Below are 16,047 nucleotides of genomic sequence, written 5' to 3' on the forward strand. Positions count from 1 at the left end.
TTAACTGCTATGTCTGCACCTCAGGCAATTCCAGGATTTCTAGCTGGGTGAGGTGTTAGGAACTGGGGATTCAGATGTCCTTCCCTAAACAGAAAATGCCAGGATTCCATAAAATGCAACCATGAAAGTTAAAGTAGGATAATTAGAATAATTGCAGAGTGTGAAAGAGCCCTCTTATTCCAGTCCAATACTCCAACAAAAAAATGGAAATTTCAAGCCGAAGTCCCAATAACCCAGTGGTTCTCAACCTGGGGTCCCCAGATGTTTTTGGCCTTCAACTCCCAAAAATCTTAACAGCTGGTAAACTGGCTGGGATTTCTGGAAATTGTAGGCCAAAACACCTGGGGACCCACAGGTTGAGAACCACTGCAATAAAAGAGATTCCTACAAAAATTGAAGAGCAATAATATTATCACAAAGATTCAATTGTCTTCCTCACTATCCATGCAATACTTGCAAATATCTAAAAAGAGAAGTCTAATAGGTATATAACTGACAAAGTACGTATTTCTGGTCTGTTGGGGGTGCTTTGAATGAGATTTTCCTGCTTCTTGGATGGCCCACAAGGTCTCTTCCAGCTCTATGATTCTAAAAGCCAATTCCTCACAGCTGAATAAAATCCCAATTATCTGCTTTCAACTGGGATATATGGCAGTGTGGACTCAGATAACCCAGTACAAAGCAGATATTGTGGGATGTTCTGCCTTGATATTCTGGGTTGTGTGGCTGTGTGGAAGAGCCCTTAGTATGCAAAGAAAGACAACATCAAAAAGAGGCAAAATTTTGCATGATGAGTGGGGGAATAATAGGAGAGCTAATCTACAGTTCAGACCTCTGCACTGTTCCAAAACAGAAGCAGAAAACCCCTGAAAATACAAAAGAATGTGACCAAAATGGTACAGAGAAAACAGGTGGAAAAATTCTAACAGTTAGTAGCAAACAGGGTATGAAAGATCAAAATTAGAGTCCACCAAATCGAAACATGATGCTCTGAAGGAAGCTCAGCAGCAACTAAAGGCTGGTCAATAAAAAATTAATCAAGGATGAAATTGCTGACAATCAGGAGCAGGAGTTACTGGCAGGGGAGCTGAAAACCATGCTCAGGGAATGCACTACTGGACATCCTCTTCCTGCTGCTCCCGCCCTCTTGTCCTTGTTACTCTCCATCATACTTTGCATGACTTGCAGATTCTGGACAATACAGGAGTGAAGAACAAAATATTGTTCCCTTGATATGCTATACAATTACACTAAAATGATGTTGGGCAGAATGGTACTTTAACCTTTGGACTAAGGACTTTTTAAAAATCACTAACAGAGGATCTCTGCATTGAATCTTTAGTTATAAATATATTTGTCTGTTATCTGTTATGAACAAACAAATTCCCACCTTCTCAAAACAATGTACCTCTGTAAACTTGAGAATTTAACTTTTTTTAGGCCTGCTGATATGGTACCATTTTGGCCACATAAGCAAGGGCATTCATACCCTTGAAAATAAAAAATGGAAGCAACTATGATGGAAAAAACATATATACATTAAATGTCATGAAGTCATTTCATCGTTTTGTAACAACTCTAAAGTATCAGTTCCAACGTTTTTTAAAAATCCTGTGATCTTGAGTCTATAATTTTAGGCATATGAATTTTATCATTATTCCAACTGTTGCCATGTTTTCCCAGAGATACACTAGATAGGTCATGGGATTTTACTTTGGACTTCTTTTAAATTAATTTCATTAACCAAGGAACCACTGTTGTTGAAACAGATGCTGTGGTCCGTTAATAGCTCTCAGCTGCCTGTGGCAAGATGTAGAGCCATGCCTGCAGAACTCATAACTGGGAAGAGAAACAAGTGTACTCTGTACAGTTTGGAAGCAGCATAAGTGGGAGTTAATGGATTTTATTATACAGTTTGTCCATTTTGCATTTGGCTCTTTTTGTTTGTTTGTTTGTTTGTTTTAGTTAGATCAAACTTCCCCTGTCCCCTTCTATATATATGGCTCACTTTCACTCATTTTGTCTCTTTGGTGGTTTCTGGAATTCCCCTGAAATTGCTGGATTTGTTTGATAAATTAATATACAATTCAAACCTTTTCCCTAAAAGTGGAAGGATTGTGTACCTGACGTTAGTTTCAGAAATTCTGCAGAGGTAAACTGTCCAAATATTTTTAATGCATCTGATGGAGCATTAAAGTAATCTTTCTTTCCATTGTATAGTTATTACTGGCTTAGTTTTGAAACTGGAACTTGATAAACTCATAACTATTATGTTATCATGATGATGAGTGTCATCAGTGTACATGACATTTTACAACGTAAAAACCACAATAACAATAATGGCCAGCCTTACCACAGGCATATAACCAAAAATACATAATTAATTTGTTTCTTATGTGCCTAAAGTATATAGAGCTAAATCTTAGTCCCACCTAAGTTCCATATCAATGATTTATTAAATCACTAGCCGTCCCCTGCCATGCATTGCTGTGGCCCAGTCTGGTGATATGGAAAATCAAGTAATGAGAAAGTGCTGCTTTCTAATATATGTTATTTCTTTATGCTTGTGGGTAAACAGTATTTGTTGTTGTTTCTTTGTCCGTGTTGATGTAGAGATTGTCTGGTTTGCCTACTCTGGAGCATGCAACATATCATTGTCCTTCTTTAGGGGTCCCTTTGAAATCTGATATTTTATCTCTGTATGTGTGAATCCTATATATCTATCTATATCTATGGTTGGATGGCTCTTGTTTAAGAGGGCCTTGATTATGTTTTCTTGCCATAGTGAAGGAATTTGGACTGGATGGCCTTAAGTATTTTCTGTTGGTCATGGGGGTTCTGTGTGGGAAGTTGAGATGCTCTTTGATTGTAGGTGAACTATAAAACCCAGTAACTGTAACTCCCAAATGTCAAGGTCTATTTTCCCCAAACTCCATCTGTGTTCATATTTGGGCATATGGAATATTTGTGCCAAGTTTGGTCCAGATCCACCTTTGTTTGATTCCACAATGTTTTCTGGATGTAGATGAACTACAACTCCAAAACTCAAGTTCAATGCCCACCAAACCCTTCTAGTGTTTTCTGTTGGTCATGGGAGTCCTGTGTGCCATGTTCAATTCCGTTGTTGGTGGGGTTCAGAATGCTCTTTGATTGTATGTGAACTATAAATCCCAGCAACTACAACTCCCTAATGACAAAATCAATTTTTGAGTGATGTGATCATTGGGTTAGAAGGTGTCTTGTGTCCAAATTTGGTAGCAATTAGTCCAATGGTTTTTGAGTTATGTTAATCCCACAAACGAACATTACATTTTTATTTATATAGATGGACCACTATGAACCCCTACTTGAGTCTATTTAAGGACTGGAAGAGGGGGGCAAGAAGATGGCTTGAGTCTCTTCAACTGGGTTTCTGGACACTGGACAAGCCCTTCCCTCATCTTTCCTTTTCCTGCAGTCTTGTAGAGCAAGCCCAATAATGTCAATTGCATGGATGGAATCCTACTGGTTAGTCTCAAGTAGAGCAGACAATTAACTGCTGAATGCTGAATCAATCACAATGAACTATAATCCCACATGAAATGGTTACACTGACAGCAGTGATTCTCAACCTGTGGGTCACCAGGTGTTTTGGCCAACAACTCCCAGAAATTCCAGCCAGTTTACCAGCTGTTAGGATTTCTGGGAGTTGAAGGCCAAAACATCTGGAGACCCACAGGTTGAGAACCACTGACTTACAGGAATGCACCTATGGCACTATACATTGAACATGTACTTTGGCAAAGGCCAAAAAATTACAACTGCATATATATACAGAAATGTACAAAAGTACCAATACCATAAAGCCTATGGAGCTGAGTTCTTTAATCAACCTTTTCAGATAAAAAATAAAGCATTATAGCAAACTGGTCTTTTCTATTTTCCTTTATTTTTAATGGTTAATTCTCTGGCCTATTGTTCTGTTTTATTGTTTGTTTTAACTATGGTATTTTATTGACATTTTTACTATTTTTGTTGTACATTGCCTTTACTGTTTTACTCTAGGGAAGCCTGAAATTTCTTTTTAGATAAGTAAACATAAACATTAAAAACAGCTATGAAATGCTGTGAAAGAAGATAGTTACTGAAGTTTGATTAAAATATCTTGCTTACTATTATGTTAGGATGTTATTAAATGCTACTACTTGCCTTATATTTGAAATATTTGAATACTATTGATCCATATGTATCAAGTTGCATAAATAAAAATTGATGCCTTTTTCATTAAAAGTTTCAGGTTTTTAAAAAAACTGGTTTAGAGCATATTGTGTGGTCCAGATACACTGCCACATGGCTGTTTTCTATATTTTCTTTTCTTATTTCCCAAACCTCCAAAATTCACTTGTAGGGGCCTTTGCATATGCAATAACTAAAAAATGCCCCTCTTGAAACCTACCTAGCAAGGGGTCCTTGTTAATGCCTTTTGTAATGTGCCCATCGTAAAGAATAGGGCTCTTTGCCTTGGTTAACTTTTATATAAATATGAGACTTAAAGCAAAACAAAGAAAAAGAAGACACAAAAGCACAATTTTATGGCATTCACCCATTCATACCACTCCCATTCCCAGTTTTGTTTTTGGTCTGTTTTGGAATTTTGTTCTCAAGCATTAATAAGGGAAGTTCTATGAGCTCAGCTATTTGGCCCAAAACAACTTTTTCAGTGCTCTGAATCTGTTGATCTACACATCTAGCAATAAGTAGTACTTAAGATAAAGAAGATTACTGTTGTTATAAAAGTATGGCTCTTCTTTTGCTCTTTGGTCCTACTTATCCATGACATCAAGAAATTGGACCCCAAATTATGAAATGTATAAACTATATTTCACAGCTCCACTAGAGACACAATGAGTGCTCAACCATGTTTCATCTTAAGCTTTGTTATGAATTACCTTTGGAATGCTGTTTCAACTCACCTTTAATTTCCATCGTTCCCTCACAGGGAACTGGAAGACATGAGGGGAAGCACTCCATGTATTTGTTACAAAGTTCCTGGGTCCATTTCCTGCTTCTATTCATAAGATTGGAGCTATCTGCAGGAGGCGGATCAATACTGCCATATAATCCAGATTATCAAAGCAGATCATCCACATAATCTGCTTTGAACTGGATTATGAGTCTGCACTGCTTTACTGGAGCGGCATACAAAGAGCACACAGCCCCCCTGTTGCGCCGGCCCCACTGGCTACCAGTCTGCTATTGAGCACAATTAAAAGTGCTGGCTTTTGCCTATAAATCCCTAAATGGTTCTGGTCCATTTTACCTGTCTGAATATGAAGCATTAAGATCAACTGGGGAGGTCCTGCTCTCAGTCCCACAACCATTACAAGTGCAATTGGTGGGGACTAGAGACAGAGCCTTCTTGGTGGTAGCCCCTGGGCTGTGGAACTCCATCCCCAGGGAGATTAGATCACCCCCCTCCCGCTTTGGGTCCGTCCCCCCCTTTCTAGGGGTGGGAAAAGCTGTATAGGAATGCAATAACTAAATAAATGGACTGGCACCTCAAGTTCTCCAATGACAGTTTATTTAATTATGGGTGCTTTGGGCCGACGGGTGCAGGCTTCCCGGCTTACGCACCCATGCCGGGCAGGGCCTGCAGTCAACGGCGAGTAAGGAGCACTCCTTACTCGGCACTCGGCTGCAGGACCTGTCAAGCCCCATGCAATCTAGCCAAAAAGCAGGCCCACCTGCCTTTTGTATTGTTTGCATTTTTGCTTCAGGGGGTGCTTTAACTATACATACTTCTAGACAGAGAGAGTCTATCAATATGATCCTGAAGACATTATGTTGATATTCCATTTTTTTCTCCTATTAAAAAAAAGAATGAAAAGTCAGTGGGAAAACCAGGGAAGTTTTCAAATGGAAGACAGTGTGTTGTGTGTATCCCATGTAAGGATCCAGGAATTATGGTATTGTTAAAAACTCTTCTGGAAACACACTGGAACACTTCTAGTTGTCTATGCAGATCTGGCTTTTTTTTTTCATGTCTCTTTTTATAGTACTATAACTGCAAAGTCTGGGGTTGCTTTCTTTTGTAATTTTTTTTTAAATTATGCATTTTTGAAAACAGTCTGGGTGCTGTTCCAGTTCCAGTTGCTGGAATCATTAAAACTGTGAATTGGATGCGACACAATGCCCTAAAGTGTTTTCAAGGACACTTGGTTGTCTTCCATGGATTAAACTCTCACAGTTATAAAAACATTCCATTGCTCTTCTAATATTTCAGTGTCTTAATCATGTAGGGGAAAAACAGATACATTAAGAAATGATTTTACTCTAAAAGTGGAAGGAAGTTTGCTTGCCTTTTGTTATGTGGAGTCCTACACATTACATGGCAGCACAGCAGTTTCAGAACTCAGCTTGGCTGAATTGCTACAATGCACCAAGCAGCAGGATTTGTTCATAAATTTTAGAAGAGCAGTAGATGAAATATAGTCAGCATATTACCTACCGGTCTCCAAAGCCATTTTCACAGCTCCCACATCTCTAGACCTGCAAAAAAATTCAAGGAATTGATTTGATACTCTAAGAAGCAAAACAAATACAAATAAACAGCCACAACAACAACAGCAGCAGCAACAGCAACAACATACGTTTGTGCTTTTTGCAATTAGACCACAATTCCAAAGTTTCTGCAAATGACACTTTAATGAAAAGTCCCAAAATAAAATAATAAAAAAATGATCAAATACCCATGTTAACATGTCAGCACCTTTTGAGAAGCCTTGTCTTATAGAGTTACAGATCCTTTCTGGAATCAAGTAGTAGTTTTATAAGATTACCACACCCTGATCACTTTCAATAAGTGGACAGGAAAATTCATTTTATTATTTTGGGCAAGAGAGCCCCCAGTGGTGCAATGGGTTAAACCCTTGTGCTGGCAGGACTGAAGACCAACAGGCTGGAGGTTCAAATCTGGGAAAAGCGTGGATGAGCTCCCTCTGTGAGCTCCGGCTGACAGAGGGACATGAGAGGATGGTAAAAACATCAAAACACCCAGGCGTCCCCTGGACAATGTCCTTGCAGATGGCCAATTCTCTCAAACCAGAAGCAACTTGCAGTTTCTCAAGTCACTCCTGACACACACACACACACACAAATTTTGGGCAGACTTCTGGTTCCTTTTCTATTTTTAGTATGATTATATGGTTATTTTAGCTGACATTTTGCTGACACTGTATTGACAAACAATATTGTGGCATAAATACAGTTGCTGGTCTTAATAATAGTACAATAGAACAATAGAACAATTGGAACTTATAAACATGTTGGCTTAAAAAATCAATGCCTCAAAACAATGAAACACACACAGAGATAAAGGTAAAGGTCTACTCATATTTGTATGTTTTTGAACTGCTAGGTTGGCAGGTGCTGGGGCTAACAGGGAGAGCTCACCTCATCCCACTAATTTGAGCAGCTAATCTTCTGGACAGCTATATCAGCAGGTCAACATTTTAACCTGTTGCACCACCACGGCCCCTAAAAGTATAGATCTCTAGTGGTCAGAAAGACACCAAAGGAAATTAACCATGTAGTTTTGACCCAGGATTGTGTACAACAATGTGATCAATAATAATGCAATAAGTGTGATCCAGTGTAGAGTGGTGGTTTGAGTGTTGGACTATGAGTCTGGAGATCAGGGTTCAAATCTCCACTTGCCCATGAAACCCACTGAGTGACCCTGGGAAATTAACATTCTTGGATTCCTTATAAATCCTGTGATAGGTTAACCTTAAGGCCACCATACAATGGAAACAACTTGAAGGCACACAACAGCACAATGCAATAGAATAACACAAGATATTTTGTTTCATATATTTAGTTTTTTCAATTCAGTACCAATACCAAATTGAGAATCATGGGCAAACTTGAGTATTCTTAGACAACATCTAGAAATATCTTTTCTGTTAATAACTAAAAGATTTACATGTTTCTATGTAATACTAAAACTAGGGAAAAAACATATCTCCATATCAACTGTCCGCTGTTTTCTAATTTTCATAGATTTTTGGGTATATATCCATACTTACCTGGACTCTTGCAAAGATATGCAGGACTCTATCATTTTATACATTTTTTTTAAAAAAAATCTAGCCAATGGATGGGATCAAAATAAATATTTGTTGGTTGCATTTGATGCATAACATAGAATCTTAAAGAAGCAGAATGGCTATCACAACGTTTTTCTGTCACAGAATCATGCTCATCAAGACAACAGGCAGCTAAGTATCATGTTGCATAAGAACGAAACACCATGTGGAGGACAATGACATGAATCAATAATGCCATCTGGGAAATGGCTTAGAATAAAAGATTACAGGAGAGAACAAACATCACCCAGGAGGAGGTTTCAGTGCTGATTAAATATGGCTGCCTCAGCGCTCCTCAGCTCAATGACAGCCAAGGAGTGCTGTGAACCTCGGTTTTTGATGCAGATTCTGTGCTCAAGTTGCAGCAAAAACGTATGCCAGCTTAACTAGGTAGGCAAATATTATTGAACTGCCTTGGGGTGCCCTCTGAAGGCAAATGTTGTGTACGTTGCAAAGAACAAAACTTCCAAACATTAGCTGACCTTCAGATAATTAATTTGTAGTGAGCTTCCAGATCTCATTTACATATTATTATTATTATTATTATTATTATTATTATTATTATTATTTGCTGGCAGACCACACAAAACATTTCATATGAATTTCAGAAGTGAAAAGGGGGAAATAGAAAACTTTATTTGCAGAGGTTAGCAAAGCAGTTGAATTACTCAGGAAGGGCAGGATGGGTCCTGGAAGATAATGAAAAAAAAAATGTAACTAACGAAAGAGTCTTCTATATGAAAATCATCGTAGGAGGTGAGACCAAGAAGGAATACTTTAAAACATATGTTTCTGCAGTCTATAGCAATAAGCTAAGCTTGTTGTTGTTCATTCGTTCAGTCGTCTCCGACTCTTCGTGACCTCGTGGACCAGCCCACGCCAGAGCTCCCTGTCGGCCGTCACCACCCCCAGCTCCTTCAAGGTCAGTCCAGTCACTTCAAGGATGCCATCCATCCATCTTGCCCTAGGTCGGCCCCTCTTCCTATTGCCTTCCACTTTCCCCAGCATAATTGTCTTCTCTAGGCTTTGCTGTCTCCTCATGATGTGGCCAAAGTACTTCAACTTTGTCTCTAGTATCCTTCCTTCCAGTGAGCAGCCGGGCTTTATTTCCTGGAGGATGGACTGGTTGGATCTTCTCGCAGTCCAAGGCACTCTCAGCACTTTCCTCCAGCACCACAGCTCAAAAGCATCGATCTTCCTTCGCTCAGCCTTCCCTATGGTCCAGCTCTCACATCCGTAGGTTACTACAGGGAAGACCATGGCTTGGACTAGGCGGATCTTTGTTGCCAGTCTGATGTCTCTACTCTAAGCTAGGCTATCCTTATTTCTTCCATATGTAACTTTGCTTGGCATTCAAAACATATGGTGCCATTTGGAAAAAGAAATATAACCTGCTTTATCCGACTGCCATGGAAATACAACTGAGCCAAAGAACTTATATTGCAGAAGCCAGGTTGTTCACCATTTGGGTTGTCAGTTCTAAATGAACCATACATTTTCATTTTTGAATCCTTGCCTAGTCAATAAATTACCTAGTGAAATTACTAGGAGAAATAAACCCTGTTCTATATGGCAAAGACTGTCATGGAACCTGAACTCTCACCCATTAGTATTTCAGTCAATGATCATGAAAATGGAAGGGTTAAGTTCAGAATTAAGGCTCCTTCGGGTTAGTTCTTATGCCAGAAAATGAAGAAATTGGAAGCTACAGCTTAGGCATGACAAATAGTAAAGTGCCGATCAGCTGATGCTGTTTACTAGAGGTGTGCATGGAGCCAAAAATCCGTTTTATTTGCATTTATGAAATTCATGCAATTCCTGTTTTGATTCTAAGGTGTTTGTAAGGGGTCCAGGTCATACCTGATACAAAGTGATGAGAATTTTTTTATTTTTTCCTTTTGTTATTATAAAAACCTGCAAGACCTAAGCTATTGGAAGCTACAGCTTAGGCATGATGTTGTGCAGTGTCACAGAGTATGTCTGCTTACAATTTGACTTCCATGTGTCAATCACACTTTCCTTTAGTACAATGGTTCTGAACCTGTGGGACCCTAGATGTTTTGGTCTTCAACTCCCAGAAATCCTAACAGCTAGTAAACTGGCTGGGGTTTCTGGGAGTCGTAGGCCAAAACACCTGGGGATCCACAGGTTGAGAACCACTGCTTTAGTCGTTCAGATGGGGAGGAACCAATGGACCATTTTGTCCTGGTCCTTTATTACTTTAACAAGATTCTGAGAAATTTATACTTCAATCATGGAGAGGCATATGATACGAAAACTCCCCTTCTCGCTCTACCACATGCCTGAAATTAACTAAAGGCACAAAGTACATTCATAGCTATATGCTAGCTACTTGAAGAATGTCTCAGTCATATTTAATTCCAGGGAGGAAGGAAAGGAAGAGGAGTGCTAAAACTAATTTGCCAGTGACCAGATTGCTTACCTGTTTGTGATGGGCTCTGATCAGGATTCCAAGCTAGGTAGGTACCAAACTTAACAGCCCTGCCTATGTCAGTGGAGCAGTAGCAGAATTAATATACTATAGTTTGGAAATTCAGGCATGCAGAAATCTAATCAACAACAGAGTACCAGTCCCCAGTCAGCGGTTCAAGCACACCATGAGTGGTCCTACTTAATAGAAATTGTGAACCATTGTGGTTGCACCCAACATGTGCTCTGTTGCAACCCTGTTTCTATCCAAGGTGCCATGCTCTATCCTCAAAACAGATTCTGTATTGGCACACTTTGAAATCTGCAGTAAAATCCACAGTAGATTCATCACACATCTTATATGGAACCCAACATGAGCCCCACTGATTGGAAATTTTTTGCCATTTAGGATGGAATAGCAAAAGGTATTCCTCTCAAGCTAACACTGCCAAAGCCAAGTTACTAAAGGCGGAAAATTGTACCATCTTCTCTCCTCATCTGTAGAAAAACAGTGACATTGCAATTTTCGGAAAGGGACCCTCCAAAGGATTTACCAATTGAAAAAGCAGTATCTGAAACTTTTGGAGAGATTCAAAAAGATTTGTTGTTTCAGAGGCCAGTATGGGACCCCTCTGACTCTTTACAAATCAAAGCGGGGACCATACAAATCTCCAAAATGAATTACTAATCAGATTTGAGCCATTTTGTATACCTCTAGTTGGAATCCTGTTGATTAGACAACTAGAGTGGATTTATTAAGAAAACTGTGGGATGATGAGGCCTATTGGTTCAGTGGTTCAACACTCTTACCTTATTGAATCATCTAACTATAGAATGTAAGCCAGCAACATAAATATACACCAGGGAAGTGGTTCTTAACCTGTGGGTCCCCAGATGTTTGGGCCTTCAGCTCCCAGAAATCCTAACAGCTGGTAAATTGGCTGGGATTTCTGAGAGTTGTAGGCCATAACACCTGCGGACCCACAGGTGAGAATCACTATTCTAGAGAATCCCAGATGTTGCCTGATAGTTGATGGTCAGTCTGATGCTAAGACATAGTAATTTGGAGAGTTTCCTATCTCTTGGTCTGTGTATTATAAAGCACCTCTTAGTGCCTGCCCTATAATGCCATCTGGTTGCTCAAAAAAGATACCCATCTCTTTCCTGGAATTAAGGAATGTGTGTAATGATGGAACTCTGTGGACTGTACCTATTGAAATGGCCCATGGAATATTCTCTCGGAGAAAATATCTATTAGAGAAAATCTCCCCACTGCTGGTCACTGTAATGTGACTAAAAAGATCATATTATATAGCAAGGGGAGAGGGACTGGAAGGAGGGGGGGGGGGGAGGGACATAGTCTCACATTGTCACTGATATTCTATTGTGTCATAATTTGCTTCCTTCCTCAAACTTAAAACAAATTTGTGCATGCACTAATGTCTAGATAAAAGACAGGCTGCACTTTAAAGCAGCTGAAGCAAATGGTAGTATTTCCTCCAATGGACATAGGAGCAGATTGTGAGTCATATAATGACCAAGATGGAATGCACTGAAGGAGGAGGGATGATGACAAATCAGTGTGAGCCCCCTCTCCCCCCAACTCTGGTCTTTAATGGATTATGTCCTGTCCTGTCCTATTTGGAAGCATCAGCAAAAAAGACGGTGAAACTTTTAGAGGCATTTGTGTGTGTGTACAGCAGTGTTCCACATCTATTACAATAGCTACATATTCAACAATCTAATTTGCTTACTTCTCAGCCCCCTGCTTTAAAAAAGATTTTTTTTTAAAGATAAAGATGTTATAGAATCATGACATCACTTGCATCACTTTAGTAGTATATGCAAATAAAATTGCAGTCCCATCAGCTATGCACTTGCTATCATATGCACTTTGAGATGTCACGCTGGCAAGTCCAGGATCCTTTCCATGATTAGGATCCTTTCCATGATAAAGAGACTGTATACAATTGCTGTGGTCCCCAAATCTTTGGAGAAGTTTCCTCTATCAAGGATAAATATGGGTAGCATATGTCCTATATACTTTATAGGACATCCATTTTTCCAGGCATTTCCAGCTGGGGGTAGATAGCGGGGCACAACTGGAGGAAGGATTGGAAAAAGTGAAAACTACCCTTTGTGCCTACTCCTCGGTCATGCACATCCACTAAAACTTCTGCTTTACCAGGGAGAGGCATAGCTAATATTTCCAGATAAGTATTGTTGATGGCTACCGAATGCTTCTGGCTAATGATCTATTTGCACAATTCTTTTGAAGGGGGATAGATATTTTATCCAGTATCTCAAAACATCAGCTCATTAAACATGTGACATGAGATATTTGAATGAGTAAGATAAATTAGATGTCAAGACTCGAATATGATGTTAGCAAGACCCAGGCCCGTAGCCAGGATTTCGTTTCGGGGGGGGGGGGGCTAAAAAAATTTCGGGGGGGTGGGTTTCGGGGGGGCTGTGTTTCGGTGGGGGAGCTGAGTCTGAGTGAAAGAGGGTCTAGCCTAGCAAACCTTTTGTATCATTACCCCAATACCCCCATGCATATGGGATATATTGAGTATGGTGATCAGATCATGATATGAATAAACATAACAGTTTAAATAATGCACCAGTAAGGCCTTTTCGTGAACCACCATGAAAATTTCAGGGGGGGGGGGATGAAGCCCCTCAAGCCCTCTCCCCCCCCCCCCCCCCCGGGCTACATGCCTGGCAAGACCTCTAACTAGACTAGGTTTTTTAACATGTGGAAATTATCTGTAGCTTTCCTGTCCTATATAACTTTTTTCCTGAACTCACCTCCTTAAAGATTGCAATCAAATTAAGTAGGCATACACTGCATGCAGAATTAGCAGCATTATTTAAAGCTAGAATAGTAGCCAAAACACTGCTGTTCCACCTGGCATTGAGAGCTTTTTAACTAGGCTCTAGAATTGTTTTAAGTCTCCTTTTCAGGAGATTTGCAGAGTATTTTAATGTTCTTAAAATATTTTCATCTTGGTATGATTTTATTTTTTTAATTTGGGCATCACTTTAGTAGCCCTTGTGAATTGGGTGGTGATACAGAAATATTTTAAATAAATGCAATTGCTGTTGTTGGATAAGAAGGATAAAAAGTAACAGCCTCACAAATAGTAGAGTGCCGATCAGCTGATGCTGTTTACTAGAGGTGTGCATGAAGCCAAAAATCTGCTTTGTTTGTATTTACAAAATTCATGCAACCCCTCTTTTGATTCTAAGGTGTTTGTAAGGGGTTCAGGTCATATCTGATACAAAGTGATGAGAATTTTTTGCTTTTGTTATTTGAAAAACCTACAAGACCTAAGCTATACCTGGTGGAGGAGGAGGCCCTGTGGGGCTTGGACGGCTCTTCTCCATCTGCTACCAGACCTTACGCAAGCAAGCCCTGTCCTGCACTGGGGCTGGGGTGTGCCACAAGGGGCCCCTGACCTGTGCTGGGCCTGGGGTGAACTGAGCACCCAACAAAGGAGGAGGCCCTGACAAAGGCCTCTGGTGCAGGAGTACCCATCATCCTAAGCAGGGTCTGCAACCCTTGGTGGGGCCTCTTCTTCACCAGACACTAGGCAGGCCTGCTTGCTCCATCTACCACCCGGTCTTACAAGAGCAGGCCATGTCCTGGGGCCAGGGTGAGCAGCATGCCCAGTGGAAGAGGAGGCCCCACTGTAGGCTGCAGGCCCTGTGAAAGATGCCAGGTATACTCGCAACAACACAACCTCTCAGAGGCTTTAGGCTCTCTCGGGAAAGGTAGCACTACTGCAGGAGCCCCAGTGTTGCACTCCAGGACAGGAATAACCCTCTAACTTTAAAACACCACATGATGAATAGGAAAACAATCCTTTTTTTATTGAAGCATAATAAAATAGCCAGTTGAAAATATGTGCTTTTAAGAAAGCAGAGAAGTCCCAATACGGTAAAAAGACCAGCAGGAACAAAGTAATCCAAGGCAGGGTTCAACAAAGTACAAAGGCAATCCAAGGCAGGGTTTAACAAAGTACAAAAGCAAGATCCAGACTTTTGCAATCAAATCCAAAAAAACCAAGAAGTCCAACCATGAATAAATATCCTTAAGATAAATCTTCCAAGCAAGGCTTCCATGGAACAAGAACTAGGATTTTGAAATGATGCTTTATCTAACAAGTTTTCCCTTGAAGCAAACTTTATATCCCAACACTCAGAAACTGGTTTCACTTTCCTCTGCTATCACTCCTTGTTTTTATCTCTCTGAGCCTAGAGGAGTGACGCAACCCTTCACTGAGTTGTCTATTCTGGCTGAACTCCAGCCATCTTTCTCTGAGCTCCTTACCTTGCTGCTCATTAGTTTCTCCAGGTTTAAGGTTGTTTTCAAACCCCAAATCTTGGGAGCTCACTGAGACAGGGAGTAAACCATCATCCCTATGCCCTGTAGGAACATTCTCATGAGAAACTGCCCTTTGAACTGGTGTCTCTCTGTCATTCTCTGCATTAATATAATTGACCAAACAGTCTCCATCTTGATCCTCAGTGCCATCATTTCCCAAATCAGAAGCACCGTTATCTTGAAACACAAACACAGGCTGAACTCTAACACCCAGGTGCAGGCCAGGACCTGCTTGCAACCATCACCAGGGCCTCCTGCTATGCTAGTCATGTGGCTTGCCATGAGGGGGAGGTCTTCGGAGAGTGAGAGAGTGGGGAGAGCATCCCTACTGCTGCCGCAAGGGCACAAGGAGTGAGAGGGAGGCAGGCGGAGAGAGAGAGAGGACTTATGAAACAAATGAACTTATTTACGAAAACTCATAGGTGGGTTTTTCCCAATTCATTTGTATTTGAAAGGGGTGGCTCTGGAAGTCATAAATTGAGTTGTAAGTATAGATTTCACAAAACACAATTTACAACCCTCTTACAATTATTTGCACATCCCTACTGTTTACCACTGGTTTTCCGTAGCAAATCACACTCACCATTTCAGTGGGGGGCACTTGAGTCCTTGGAGCTCTTGGAAAGTTCAGTGGTCTTCCTTTTGCTTGAGGCGAGTTAAACCCTTGGAGGGTTTAAAAAGATCTGAGAACTACAAAATAAAGCAGCTGGTGAGGTGCATGTGGTTCACAGATCCCCCTTTCCCCAAACATGGACATGAACTTAGACATAGAAGAGGCTATGCTGGTTGGGAAAATAAGTAACTTTCCAAGTGCTGGTATTTGAGTTCCTTTCCCAGAATAGAAGAACTTTTGCTAAAGTGAGTGTTCTGTAAAAATAAAATGGCTGAGTGGGGAATCGGAATGGTTTATGGCTGAGTGGGGAATCAGAGTCATGGTCCTATTCTCAAACCTCTATGACACACTGGGTCTCACTCTAAATGTCTACACTTTTTAAAAACAAGAGTAACAACACAAACTATACAACAGCAAAACTGTGCACCCTGAAGCAAAAGGAAGACTACTGAACTTTCCAAGAGCTATTTACTGTTCAGTTTTCTTCT

The 16,047-nt window shown here is 40.4% G+C and overlaps 1 long non-coding RNA gene across 1 annotated transcript; it reads right to left on the reverse strand.

Annotated features, from left to right (window-relative positions):
* Window positions 1–306: 306 nt before the first annotated feature.
* On the reverse strand, window positions 307–15,749 carry LOC132762065 (uncharacterized). Its single transcript, XR_009630076.2, has 3 exons — window positions 15,530–15,749; window positions 6,488–6,528; window positions 307–1,191 (listed from the first exon to the last, which is right to left on the reverse strand). It is a non-coding gene; the product is annotated as an uncharacterized lncRNA (long non-coding RNA).
* Window positions 15,750–16,047: the final 298 nt, after the last annotated feature.

The sequence above is a fragment of the Anolis sagrei genome, chromosome 1 (assembly GCF_037176765.1).
Source record: "Anolis sagrei isolate rAnoSag1 chromosome 1, rAnoSag1.mat, whole genome shotgun sequence".
NCBI lineage: Eukaryota > Metazoa > Chordata > Lepidosauria > Squamata > Dactyloidae > Anolis > Anolis sagrei.